Source organism: Eptatretus burgeri, chromosome 2 (genome assembly GCF_056783735.1).
Source record: "Eptatretus burgeri isolate ZD-2024b chromosome 2, Ebu_testis_v1, whole genome shotgun sequence".
In the NCBI taxonomy this organism is placed as follows: domain Eukaryota; kingdom Metazoa; phylum Chordata; class Myxini; order Myxiniformes; family Myxinidae; genus Eptatretus; species Eptatretus burgeri.
Genome location: NC_140962.1, coordinates 150,093,881 through 150,106,892, shown reverse-complemented (window position 1 = coordinate 150,106,892; position 13,012 = coordinate 150,093,881). Strand labels below are relative to the sequence as shown.

At 41.9% G+C, this 13,012-nt stretch overlaps 2 protein-coding genes across 6 annotated transcripts in view; one reads left to right on the top strand and one right to left on the bottom strand.

Moving 5' to 3' along the window:
- LOC147033531 (E3 ubiquitin/ISG15 ligase TRIM25-like) overlaps positions 1 to 13,012 on the bottom strand; it is a 472,162-nt gene that overhangs the window by 334,415 nt on the left and 124,735 nt on the right. The gene's annotated exons all lie outside the window — the stretch shown is intronic.
- The window catches only part of LOC147033530 (E3 ubiquitin/ISG15 ligase TRIM25-like), a 295,818-nt gene continuing 295,091 nt past the window's right edge, over positions 12,286 to 13,012 (top strand). For both annotated transcript variants that reach the window (XM_085855883.1, XM_085855875.1), the window contains exon 1: positions 12,286 to 12,501. The gene's annotated coding sequence lies outside the window, so the exon portion shown is untranslated. The remainder of the gene's footprint in view (positions 12,502 to 13,012) is intronic.

Genomic DNA, 13,012 nt, shown 5'->3' with positions numbered 1-13,012 from the left:
TTCCCGGATGGAGGCTTAAAGCTTACGTTTTCGCTCTTCCGGATGGTGGCAGTCTTGGATTTCTGGGTCAAAATGATGTTGCAACGTCAAACTAATGTCAGATTCGGAATCCTCGTGGTCGACTTTCCCGAAAAAGTGTCTGTGTATGATTCTTGGTGCTCTGGTTCAAAACTTAATTGTTCAAGATGGTGCTGCCAGCAATCTTGGATTTGGGCCTCTGGCAAAAAATGCATGAATTTTTGGGGACATGGGGCTAAATTTTTTTTTTTTTTATAAAAAAGGTCAATAGAAGTCAAATCAATCATCAAACCTTACGAGCCAGAGAATGGTCAGGAATTGAGGTTCTTGAACTATTATGCTCAATAATCGCTCTGGAGTGTAGCAGGTGTTGAGCAGTGCATCAATTGCTTAAAGGAAAAGTCGTGACAAGGCATTTGATGGACAAGAATAAGAACCAAGGAAAATTCTCAAATGTGATGGCAACAATTTATGAAAACCGACAAGAGGAACTCCAGCCTATTGGGAAACTGCTCAGAAAGATTTGCATGCATTGAGACAACTGGCAAATGAAACATGGTTCTGCAGGTGACATGAGATTGACAGATTATTGAAAATATTTTGAAAAGAGAGGGAGACTCACGTTGTGCCGAATATCTTGATTGCTCTGAAAAATGTGCATTGCCAAGAAGAAACCCAGTAACAATCACAACAATGTTTGATCATAGATTTCATTGTTTCTTAAAAAGAGGTCATCACATCACCAGCCACAACAATTGGGACGATCAAAGATTATTTATACAGAGTGGAATTCCAACAGCATGGTTCTCACACACATTGCTTGTTTTGGGTTGAAGATGCTCCCAGACTTGAAGCCTCAGGTGAAGATGTGGTATTTTTTGTTGATAAATACATCACCTGTGAAGTACCATCTTCAGCTGATGAATTCCATGAAGTTGTGACGTGTTCAGAAATATAATACGAAACAGTGAGAGCCGTCGGAAGAAAGGTACAAAGTGTTGCGTTAATTTCCCAAGGCCATCAACACATTTTTCTCGTCCCGGAGAAAAGGTGAGTAAAAATAACACTGAAGAACAGTCAGTGTTGCTGAAGTACAGAAACAGGCAATGAAAGAGGAGGATGCTAAACAAACTTCTGGAAAACATTTGAAATGCATTTGCAGATGCTGAACAAAACTGAAACAGTGGATGAACTTTTCACAAAGATTAACATTACACAAGAGTCATTTGGACTTGCATATGGAAAACTGACAAATAAAGCAAGTGTTGTTGAACAATGAAGCACCCAAGATGTTTGGATGAACCAGCACAATGCTGATCTCCTTTACTGCTGGAATGCAAATATGGATATCCAGTTCGTCCTGGATACATATTCCTGTATATTCCACATCATGTCCGACATAACAAAGGCAGAAAGAGAAAGAGTTATTGCTGAATAATGCTCAAAAAGAAGCACTGAATGGAAATGAAGAGACAAAAGAAGCCACGAAAAAGTTAGGTGTCCATCTTCACAACAGAGAAGTTGGTGCACAAGAAGCTGTCTGCAGAGCATGCATGCCAAGACTGAAATAATCACCCAGAAAAGTGCAGTTTATTCCCACGGAAGATAATATTGTCAAAATGAGTTCACCGCTTCAAGTTCTGCAGAACAAAAGCAAAGGTGGTGACTTGAATGTTGTTGATATATGGATGAAGAGCCTCGTCGAAAGATAAAAGGACAGACCAAATGCAAGAGAGTTGAAGATGTCTCGCCACTTGCTGTTTAGAAATGAGTTCTGTTCAAATCAGATGTGCAATTTTAAAAGTGGAAAACGTTCAAGTTCAGCGTTTGAACGACAAAATTGATTGGGTTACATTCAGAAGAGATCCCAGACAGATCCAGCGGTGATCAAACGTGCAATATTTTCACCGACGAAAGAACCTGACAAGTACTTTACCAGAGTATTCTGCAGCTTTTTCGAACTCACCAGTGCAATGGTCAACTGAAACCTGATGACTTTGAAACTTACCAAAACTTCTACGAAGATGGAGCTGTGAAATGTAGCAACCATCCTGTACAATGTCAAAAAGCAAAGTTGAGAAGAACAAAGCACCATTTGAAAAGGCAGCTGTCAATTGATGGAGCAGAAGAATTGCTAAGAGTTGCTTCAAAAGGCTGGTCCACTTGAGGATGTGTGGGCTCAGATACGTCAGAAACTGAATTGGAAAGGTTGAGCTGTTTAAATGTGCAGAAAGACGAGAACAAAGATCCACTGATATTGATATCCCTGACTGACATCAATGTGAAAGGAGAGACCACAACATTGAAATTTGTCAACTTGTTGCATTGTATGATGAAGCTCAAACTCCACTGAGGTCATTCAATGAAAAACAGTGAGAAGTATTCTTCAAGGTACGATAGTGGTGTCTGAATAAAAGTAATGGGAATGCCCCTGAACCATTTCATGCGTTTGTTACTGCCGGTGCTGGTACAGGCAAGAGTCACGATCAAAAGGACACATTACGAGGCAACCAGAATTCTTACACGGACATTGCCTCATCCTGATGCGTCTGTATTACAGCATTTAACATCAATGCATCCACAATACACAGCTCATTGGGTATTGGTGTTGATGCTAAATTACCATCCTGGCCTCTTGGCGAGGAGGAAAGGGGGGGGGGGGGAGGGAGACTCCAAGATAAATGAAGAGCAGTTTGCAGATTTTGAACAGTGAGATTTCTTTGGTGGATCACAAGCTCTTGGAAGATATTCATGGGAAACTGAGACAGATCAAACAATGGCAGGATTTTTCTCCTTTTGGAAAAGTTTCAATCATTGCTGTTGGTGATTTCTATCAGCTTTCATCTGTGAAAGGTAAAGCTCAACACACAGAAAAATGTTCTTAACCCTTGGGCTGATAATTTCCTTATTGCTAAACAGAGATGAGACAGAAACATGGATCATTTGCAGAAATTCTGAATCGCTTGAGAACACGAAGGAGATCTGAAAGCTTACAAGCTGAGGATGAACAAATGTTCAGTGAAAATGAAACTGGTGGAGAGAGAGTGAGGCATCCACATTTTTGCCACAAACAATCAAGTTGACAAGTCTAATGTCAATAAACTTCATTCATCCTGCTCCAATTCTGTTTCTTTTGATGCAGAATATTTCTGCAGAGATGCCAAATCTGGAGAACTGGTAAAAAGAGCAAACCAGTACATAAACGTGTTCAAGACGAATCAGAGCAAGAAAAATCACACTCGCTGTCGATACATGTCATGTTGATAAAGAACATAGATGGATCAGATGGGTTGGTAAATGGTGTCTTCAGTACTGTGTCTCATATATCACAAACAACTGGTGTTTCCTTTCCTTCAGTAGTTTATGTTGTTTTTGACAATCCAAGAGTTGGGTACAAGTTGTGAAAAGAAAAATGCATACCACCATCAATACCAAGTAATTGCACTCCGATCAGTCCTCAGGAAGACAGAGTAACAAACAATGGTGGAGTAAAGCATCAATTTCCTTTGAAACTCAGCTATGCCTGCACAATGCATAAAATTCAAGTAATAACATTAAAAGAAGCTGTTGTCTTGCTTCATAAAATATTCTCTGCTGGGCAAGCCTACGTAGCTCCAAGTCGAGTCAACACGAGAAGGACTTATCCAGGACTTCAAAGATTCCACCATTTACTGCAATGAACAGCATGTTTCCCTTTATCCCCTCACCAGATATTAATTATTCTGAACATGTCACTGCACGCAAGTTAACTCCACACCATGTTGAGGGTCTCAAGTCACATATCCAAGATTTAAGTTTTGATGGACACGTGAAGCTTCCCCTTGATCTGACCAGCTGTTCTGGAGATGTTTGAAGGTTTTCGGGTAACTTCAATCTGGCCACCAAACCATGCGACCCATCAATTAGAAATTACCAAACTTATTCAAGCACGTCTGGGTGTGTGAAGTTTCACCTCAATCTGTTCAGCCGTTTGTGAAAAATATTTTTTAAATTTATTATTTTCAATCCAATATGGCCGATGAACCACGTGACCAATGACATGAAAAAAAATTTACATTCTACCTCTAATGGGGTAGGGATCACACTTGTGAAGTTGTGTTAATCAAATAAGGTACCTTTTTTTTCTAGCCAAGATAGCCACCAAACCATGTGACGTCAATTTTTTACCATAAATGCAGCCATGGCGGGAGAGAGTTGCAAAGTTTTGCTTCTATAGGTTAGCGGTTCCAGAGAAAACATTGAATATTTTTCTTCAATCCAAAATGGCTGCCAAACCATTTGACCTCTCAATTAGAAATTAAAAACTTGAATCCACTTGCCTTGGAGAATTTGTTTGTGAAGTTTCCCCTTGATCTGACCAGCTGTTCTGGAGATGTTTTAAGGTTCTTGGGTAAATTCAATGCGGCCACCAAATCATTTGACCTGTGAATTAGAAATCAACAAACTTGTAAAAGGATGTCTTGGGGAATTTCTGTGAAGTTTCACCTCAATCTGTCCAGCCGTTCTGGAGATCAAAAATAAATAAAATAAAAAGCCTTCAAAATAATATGGCTGCCTAGCCACATGACCTACGACAATTTTTTTTTTCTACAATGTGTTGTTGCATCTGACGCTCAAGAAATTTCAAATCTTTGATGCAGCATTTTGTCCAATTTTCACCAGGATACTTCAGAGATGTCTCCAAAAAAAAAAAAAAAACCCACACATGTCCCCACGGGGAGTTCTTGCCATGTGCCAAGTTTCAATTTTTTCCATTGCACAGTTTCAGAGATGGAGGTCAAAGGTTTTTCAAAGATGGAGCCCATACCACGTGACTGATGTCACAAGTATCAATCAAGTATGCTCCTAAAAAGATGCATACGAGAGTGAAAATATCATGTTGATTGGACCTACGGTCGCCGAGAAAATGAATTTTAACGCGAAAAAAAAAAAAAAAAAAAAAAAAAACAAGAGGTTACCGAGCCTTGATACAATTACCATGGATGGTGGATCACAGATCGATATAATTACCATGGAAAATGTATGAAAAATTGTCAAAACACATTTTGGGGGTGATGCTGTTCAAATTGTTGGAAAAAAAAAAATGAGGATGATCGTTTTTTTTATCATTTCATCTGAGCAATGCTGGGAAGATTATTTTCAGTTCGATGGTACAGCATTTTGTCAAAATATAAAAAAATACCTTGACAGGATTTTTAATACAAGACAAGCCGGAAGGCGACGACGGTTCGCGGGCATTATTGAACAATGCCACGATAGGCATTGAGGAACAATGCCACTAACACAATTTCGTGGCAGCTTTTGAGGAAGCCCGACTGTAAAAATTGACCAAATCAAATCGGATTTTTTAATATGTTGTACTTATGGACATTACGCACAGCTTCTGGGAAATGAAATTGCGAGGAAAAATAATAATAATAAATAAATAAAAAGTTCAAGTGGACATGGCTATTCTCACAAGGGGCATGGGATAATCCTCATACAAAAAAAAAAACACAACGCGACCATGATAGAGCTTGTGTCCAAGTTTCATCAACATCGCATCAAAAGTCACGGAGCTATGCTCTGGAGAGTCACAAACAGACACACAGACAACGAAAATAGTGGTCACTGCTGGCATCCGCGAACCAAAAAAAAAATATACCTTTCCTTCATCCCATGTCAAAAACGCTCCACTGTTACAATGTTTTTCTCAATTTTCTTAATTGTATCCCTCATGTTAAGTCTTTAATCGTATCTGACAAATAAATTATAAAAATCCCAATTTGCAATGCATGTTCATGTTTCATCAATGGTCCTTTTCAAACTTCAGTGCCAATTCACCCCACTTCCTTACATCTCCCTCCTCCCAACCCCTCATCCCACCTCGTTACATCTACCTCCTAACCCCTCATCCAACCGCTATGTGTGATTCTTCAGTTTCAGCTCTTCCAATGTCCCAAAGTGTGTGGTGTTCCAACATCGTGGGATTCATTCCAACCAAACATACATCTCATTCTCTCAATCAGAACACTCAATATTTCAAACATGCTTTTTTTCTTTTCTCTCACCTACCCCTCTTGCCAACACCTCAAAGGTTGTACCTCCCCCTACCTGCTCCCTTAATCAAAACACCAGTACCAAGTCTAATACTTCCCTTCCCATCCCCTCCCCACACTCCTACACCTGCTCTCATAGCAAGCTTCCCTCTCAACTTTCTCAAAAACTACCACCCCCCCCCCCCCCCACAAAAGCTGCCTCTTCCATCTCATCACCTCCTTAAATCTTCAACTTCTCTACTCCCCACTGTGAGTCATCCCATCACCACAAAGCCTTTCCTCCTCATCCAGCCCTCTCCTGTCATGTTCACACTATCCTCCCCCCCCCCGCCACCTCCTTCCTCAAAAGTGTGTACCTCAAGCATACAGGACCTTCGCTCAAACCCGATAGATCTTTGCACACAGGTTGCCAATGACAAACCAAAAATCTGCTTCACAGAAGCTTTCCTCCTTCAAGGCATCCGACTCCCAAGTCACTTGGGAGTGACTTCCTAAACTTTAGGAGGACCAAACGGTGTACACCAGTGGTCGGGGTTGCCGCCCCATCGGTGGGACACAAAACGTAAATTGTTCAACCTGGTGGAGGTATGCACTCCAGAGTGCCATTTTAGTTACCTGCACCCAACGGAGGTGGACAGAGGTTATTTTTCACCCATTTGTCTGTGAGCAGGATATGTCAAAAAGTTGTGCACGGACTTCGAGTAAATTTGGTGGACAGGTTGGGTGTGACTCAGACGAATCGATTCGACTTTGGTGAAGATCTGGATCCAAGAATGCAAGAGATTCTTCAACAATGGGAGATATGATGGACATGCATATCATTTTTGGCCCGAGGTGCCGTTGATCAATAGAACACCTTCAACATAGAGTGGAGTAAAATGTGAAACTTCATTTCCTAAACTGTGAAAGTCAGACACAAGACAGTCAAGATAAAATGGCATGTGGAAAATTTTATATTTGGCGACTGACATTGTATGGACACTTTGATTGCAGGTGACAGGAAGAGAACACTTCAAATCTCAAGTCTGATGAGGAAGCCAGTGAGAGGAGGAAGATGAGACCTGCTCGCTTTGAGGATGTCATGGTTTGATGATGAAGCAGCAAATGCAAAGTACAAATTCCCCGAATCGCCAATCTCACATCAATAGACTCATTGAAATAGCATTTATAAGACCATTGTGTTGTGGTATTACACGGAGGAGTGCTGTTAAGGGGTATTTTCATAGGCCCTATTCCATTTCTGGTTTCTAGTTTATTTAATGTAGATGAAACTGATGAGGACAGAACCTGGAAGGGCCACAAGTCTTTCCCCAAAGTTACTTATCTACTTAACTCCTCACTAAGCACATCAACATATTTTAATATTATAATTGCTTCTTCCACAATCATATATTTGGATCACGCAAAGCTCACTGAAATATCACAATACTTTTATATTTTTTTTACTTCACAGATACCGAGAGGCCATGAGAAGATGTGAAGACTCTGAGGTCAACCTCACAAGAGGCCATTCCAAGAGACAGCTGCTTCAAAGAAAACTTCACTTGATAAGTGAAATGTTCATCTTACAATGTAAACTGGACAGGCGAAACAGGAATAAAATGGGATGTTTATATCCTTGAAGTTGAAACATCTTTCATACACAAATTTAATGTCAATGTAGGAAAAAAAAAAAGAAAAAAAAAAAGTAAAGCATCCATGACGTCAAGAATTGGAAGCCCCAACAAGGATGACAACGGCAAAGAAAATATAAAAAATAATCATCATCATAATGAAGTTATAAATCTTGATAATGAAGAATCTTTGAAAAACAAATCTTTGTTGGAGAAAGTTAAAGGAAACATGTATTTTAAATATATTGTAAGTTGACAAGTTTGTAGTGTTAATGTGTTTATGAAGTAAAACTAAAATATAATAATTATCATATTTGGCTAATTGCATTGTCGGGAGTGCTCGTTAATAACTTTATCCCATTGGCCTGACAACACGGCCAAATTATTTCCACATCTTGTGATATATATATAAAAAAAACTAAAAAAAAAAAAACTTGGAACATGGCATTTAATTCATCATCACAACAGATTTTTCAAGTGAGTTTGTTGATGAAACTGGATAAAATATTGGAGAACAAGAGTGAGCAGATGAAACTGCTGTGGAAGCTTGTCACCGAACAAGACTGTCGAGATGACATGGACGATGTCCTAACAGAGCACGTAAACACAGAGCAGCAGCCGCTTGCTGTGTGTGATCGGATATCCAAAGAGCAGACCTTCAGAAATCAGTTTGTGTGTCTCACGTATATATGGAAATGGTTCGTGACTCACAATGCAAAGGAAACAGTGAGTGCCATGATTGTGAGACATTCTTTGTGATCCACTGAACTCTGACCTGGGCGAGTAAATTCACAGAATTGGAAGTGGAGTACGTAGTTTAAAAACTTGGCACACGATGACATTTAGTATTTTTCTTCAAATTGCACATCGTGTCTCTCTGGATAGAACAAACGTCAGGGCAAGTGTTTGAAATGAGGTGTAAAGATTCATGAGGTAAGGAGTGAGGTTAAATTTACACTTGTTATTACAACATGGAAACACCATAGCTCATCAGAAAATATATAAATTTAAATTTTGTTTTCTGAAATATATCAAATGCATGTTATTATGAAACATAGTGTGTTCACATTGACAGAATTTCCCTTTTAAGAGTGTGCGCGAGGAACCATCTCAAGGACAAAGTACCGTAAACTGTCAGATGGGCGAGATTTTGAAACTTGTACCGAGCAAAGCAGGGAGAACAGAAATGTAAAAAAATATTAAAATATAACCTGTCACGTGGACAGGTGGTTTAAATATGGAACGTACAAAATGTGTTCATGTTCGTTAAATAGTTAATATTCCCAACACAAGCTATCAATGATGAAGCACACACACTCAGATGTAAATATAAAATCTCAAATACACTTTAAAAACCAAGAAAAATTACAAGTTTTGAACGAGTGTGGACAATGATCATGCATTCGCTCTTCTCTTTACAAAAATAAAAAATATGCTTTATTCTTCAGATTCCGATGCAGTGGATTTGGAAGTTCGCTCTGAAGATGAAGACATGTAATTACTGTACCTGCATACTCGTGTTAAACCACGCCCTCTCGGAGCACTCCTCGTACAAGGCTGTTACCCGAGCATGGACCCAACATGGACGGACTCCCGTTACCCCAGTTGGCTCGTTCCACCCAGCTCTCCACAAACTAAATATTAAAAAAAAAAATTATAAAAAAAAAATCCATTCCTGATGGTTTTCTGCGTCCATCATGTCCACCCCACATGTCCTGCCAAATCCCTCATCCCCCATTTTATTCCTCAACCCTGATTTTGGAGGCGGGGCCTCGGAGCATCCAGTTCGGAGGCGGGGCCCAGGAGCAGCCAGTTTGGAGTTCTGCAGGTGGTGTGACGGTGCTCACTCAAACGCCTTATCGAAAAAAAACATCTATATATTAAATACTGAAGGACCAATTTTGTGCTCCTCCTCGCGGTCGCGTCACGTTTTTCTCGGTACTGTGACCTGGACTGAAAGAAACATGGTACCTGTAAGAGTGCATCGCACATAGTGGCAATTGTCAAACTTCAACTCTGAAGCAGAATAAACACTTTTCGTTTTACATTCGTTTACATGGCGACGTCACCGCTGAGAGGCGTCAGGACGTAATGACATCATCGGTTATTCGCTGACGCCATTACGTCCGTAGTCAGAAAATTACTGCTGAGAGGTGTAATTACCAATTCCACTCTTCGAAAATAGGGTCTGCAATATAAAATCCTCTTCTGCACATGGTGACGACCTCAGAATGTGAATTTGACACAAAAAAAATGTAACAAGAAACATTGTACAGTAGACCCCGCTTTATAAATCCACCATTGGACCACGCTGTTTGAATTTATTAAGCGGAGAACCTATTTTCAGCCACCTACTGAATAGATAAGACAAAAAGCGAATGTCGTTAAACACTGCGTTATGCTACAAAAACATTGATTTATCAAACGGTGACAAGGGGATTGTTCAAAAGAATCTCTCCAAGGTTGCTTGCTTGGGAGGGAAGGTTTTGCGAAAATGTTCCTTTATTGAACTCGCGTGGCGGAAATCGGGATGGACAAAACCTGAGAGCTGCAGTTCCCTGTCCAATTTGGAGAGTACCGTCCGCATCTCTACCGCTGTTGGCATCGGCTCGGGTTCGGCGTCGCTTTCTTCTCTTGGCTATTGGGATTCGGGGTCGGAGGGATTCCAGCGGTGGCGGGATTCGAAGTCCGTCACCAGTTGCTGGGTTTTTTTTTTCCACTCTGCGGCAGCGCATACTACATCAAGCTTGGGTTGAGACCGCGCACGTGCCAAGCAGGTGGATTTATTAAACGGCGGATTTCTCGATGTAAAATTCCGTTCCAACTCATTTTGGTCACAATCAGTGGCTGGATTTTATAACCGTGGATTTATAAAGTGGCGTCGACTGTATCTTCCATCTTCTATCTCTCTATACATTAATACTGAAGGACCAATGTTGTGCTCCTCCACGTGGTCGCGTCACGTTTTTCTCGGTACTGTGACCTGGACTGGAAGAAACTTCGTACCTGTAAGAGTGCATCGCACATGGTGGCAATTGTCAACCATCAACTCTGAAGCAGAATAAACACTTTTCATTGAGATGGTGGTGACGAGTGAAGAGGCGGGGGCGGGGATGAAGAGGCGGGGGGCAAGGTAAGCAAATTTTTCGGCAGGAGTAAGCAAATTGAAAGCGGGAGACAGGGGGAAATGGGGCGAGGCTGGGTTGAATGAGGCAGAGTTGAGTGCGAGGGGGTGGGGAAAACAAAAGACGGGGGGGTGGGGAATGAAGAGGGGGGCTGGGGTAATTACATTTTTGGGCGGGGGGTAAGCAGATTGAATGGGGCAGGGGCGGGGGATGAGTAGGCGGGGGCAAGCACACCCTGTCCAGTCCATGTCCCTCGAGTGTGTGCGAGCTGGTGAGGGTGGTTGAATGAACGGAATGCGTCTGTGAAGGGGTTTCAGCGAGTCGTGAAGATTACTGAACGAGACGTTTCAACTTTCATGGTTAATGTTGTAACATTTTATCTCCGAGTTAATGATATAGACTAAACATCGATATCCACCGAGCTGGGGAATTAATTTGGTTAAATAAAAGGGGGGGATATGGGGATGCTGTGTATATATTGGAGGTTCGGGGAGGGGGGGGCAGGAGAGAAGAGGGGTTTCTGTGAACGAGGTAACCTGAAGAGGGTTGTAAGGAGAACGAGTCTCGTGTTTGGTGGTTTTGAATAAAGAAACCCGTTGAACACCATCGAATCCTTCATTAAATCCTTCACTCTCGGAACCCTTACGATAATACACCTCGTACAGAGAGTGGAAACAAACCTTCAAACCTCAACCTTTGGTATCTTCACGTGAACACTCCCACGGGGGGCGGCCATCTTGGGTTCGGCCATCTTGGGTTCGGCCATCTTGGGTTCGGCCATCTTGGGTGCGGCCAAACTTGAGGGACGCGAGTTGTTTAATTAAATAATCAAATGTATCAAAATCATTCATCAAACCTTCCTTAACACAACATGGACGCGGCAAACCCAGATCGACCAACAAAACGATGAAACAACGTGAAAACGTTCACTCGTTTCGGCCCTCAGAAGAGGAAAGGGGAAACGTGAGGACGAGCAGATATGGGTGTCCGACCGGTCTGACCGTAACGAGTTCCCTCATGATCCACGTCCTCCACGGGATGCTCCACCAGGTCCACTGCGGGTGTTCAGCTCCAGCTGGGCAAGACCTGCGGGCTGTGACACCGTGCTCCCACCACGCGCCCATAATCACCTCACAGCTGCGCGTCTCCGTTCCGCCGCTGGACCCGCCCCTCTTGACCTCTCGTTCCGCCCACGTCATCAACTCCACTGCCTTGGTTCCGCCTCCGCGTGTTGATATCAACCGTTGTGGAAAAAAATAGTCCCCGCGTCCCACGTTTCGTACACGTCTCGCACGCCATGGCGGAACAGTCGTGTCAGTCGTCAAATTCAGGCTCAAAGACGGAAAGAAGAAATTCATCTTTCTCTCATTCACCGTCTGTCTGTCTGTTCCCAGGTCCCGCAAAAACGGCTGAACCGATCCGCTCCATTTTGTGGGTGTTTAAACCTGGGACCACGGACTTCTTATCATAACCTGGACCAGCAACGGCCTCTGTCGACTGAAGTCAGAGGTCGACTGAAGTCGCCATGTTTCGTTGCCAATCCGAATTCACAGATTGAATATATTAATTTGTGCCGAATTTCTCGCTGGAAACAACATTTTTGTCCAGATTAATAAGAAGAACAGGATTTTCATTTCACTAACAACAGTCTCCGCCGCCCATTATCACTACCAAGCTCATATAAGCTCTGCAGCACGAATTAATAAGGTGAGTGAGTACGAGGTGTCACAATTCTCATGAATGATTATCATATCATATGTCATGTGATCTGATGATAAAATTATAACACCTGGTGGACAGGTTTGGTGTGTGACGAGAACGAATTGATTGGATTTTGATGAAGATCTCGATCCGATAATTTTTTTCAGTGATTCTTCACCATTGTGAGATGGAGCCAAAAACAATCTATAAACATGGTATCTCAAAAAGTTATGGACGGATTCTAACAAAACCTGGTGGACAGGTTGGGTAGTGACAAGTGTATGTCTGTTGTGATGCATCTGTGTTAGAAGTACAAGGAACAGGAGAATAACATTTATTTACAAGGAACAGCAACGGATGGTGAGGGTGGGTGTGAGGGTGGGTTCGGCACAGGGACAGCATGAGTGTGTTTGTAATTGGGAGGTGGGGGGGGGGGGGTAGGGAGAGAGTTGTTCTCCAAGGGTATGTTGTTATTGTTTAATTATTGTTTTGTGATTATTCTCTTCTAATTGTCCTT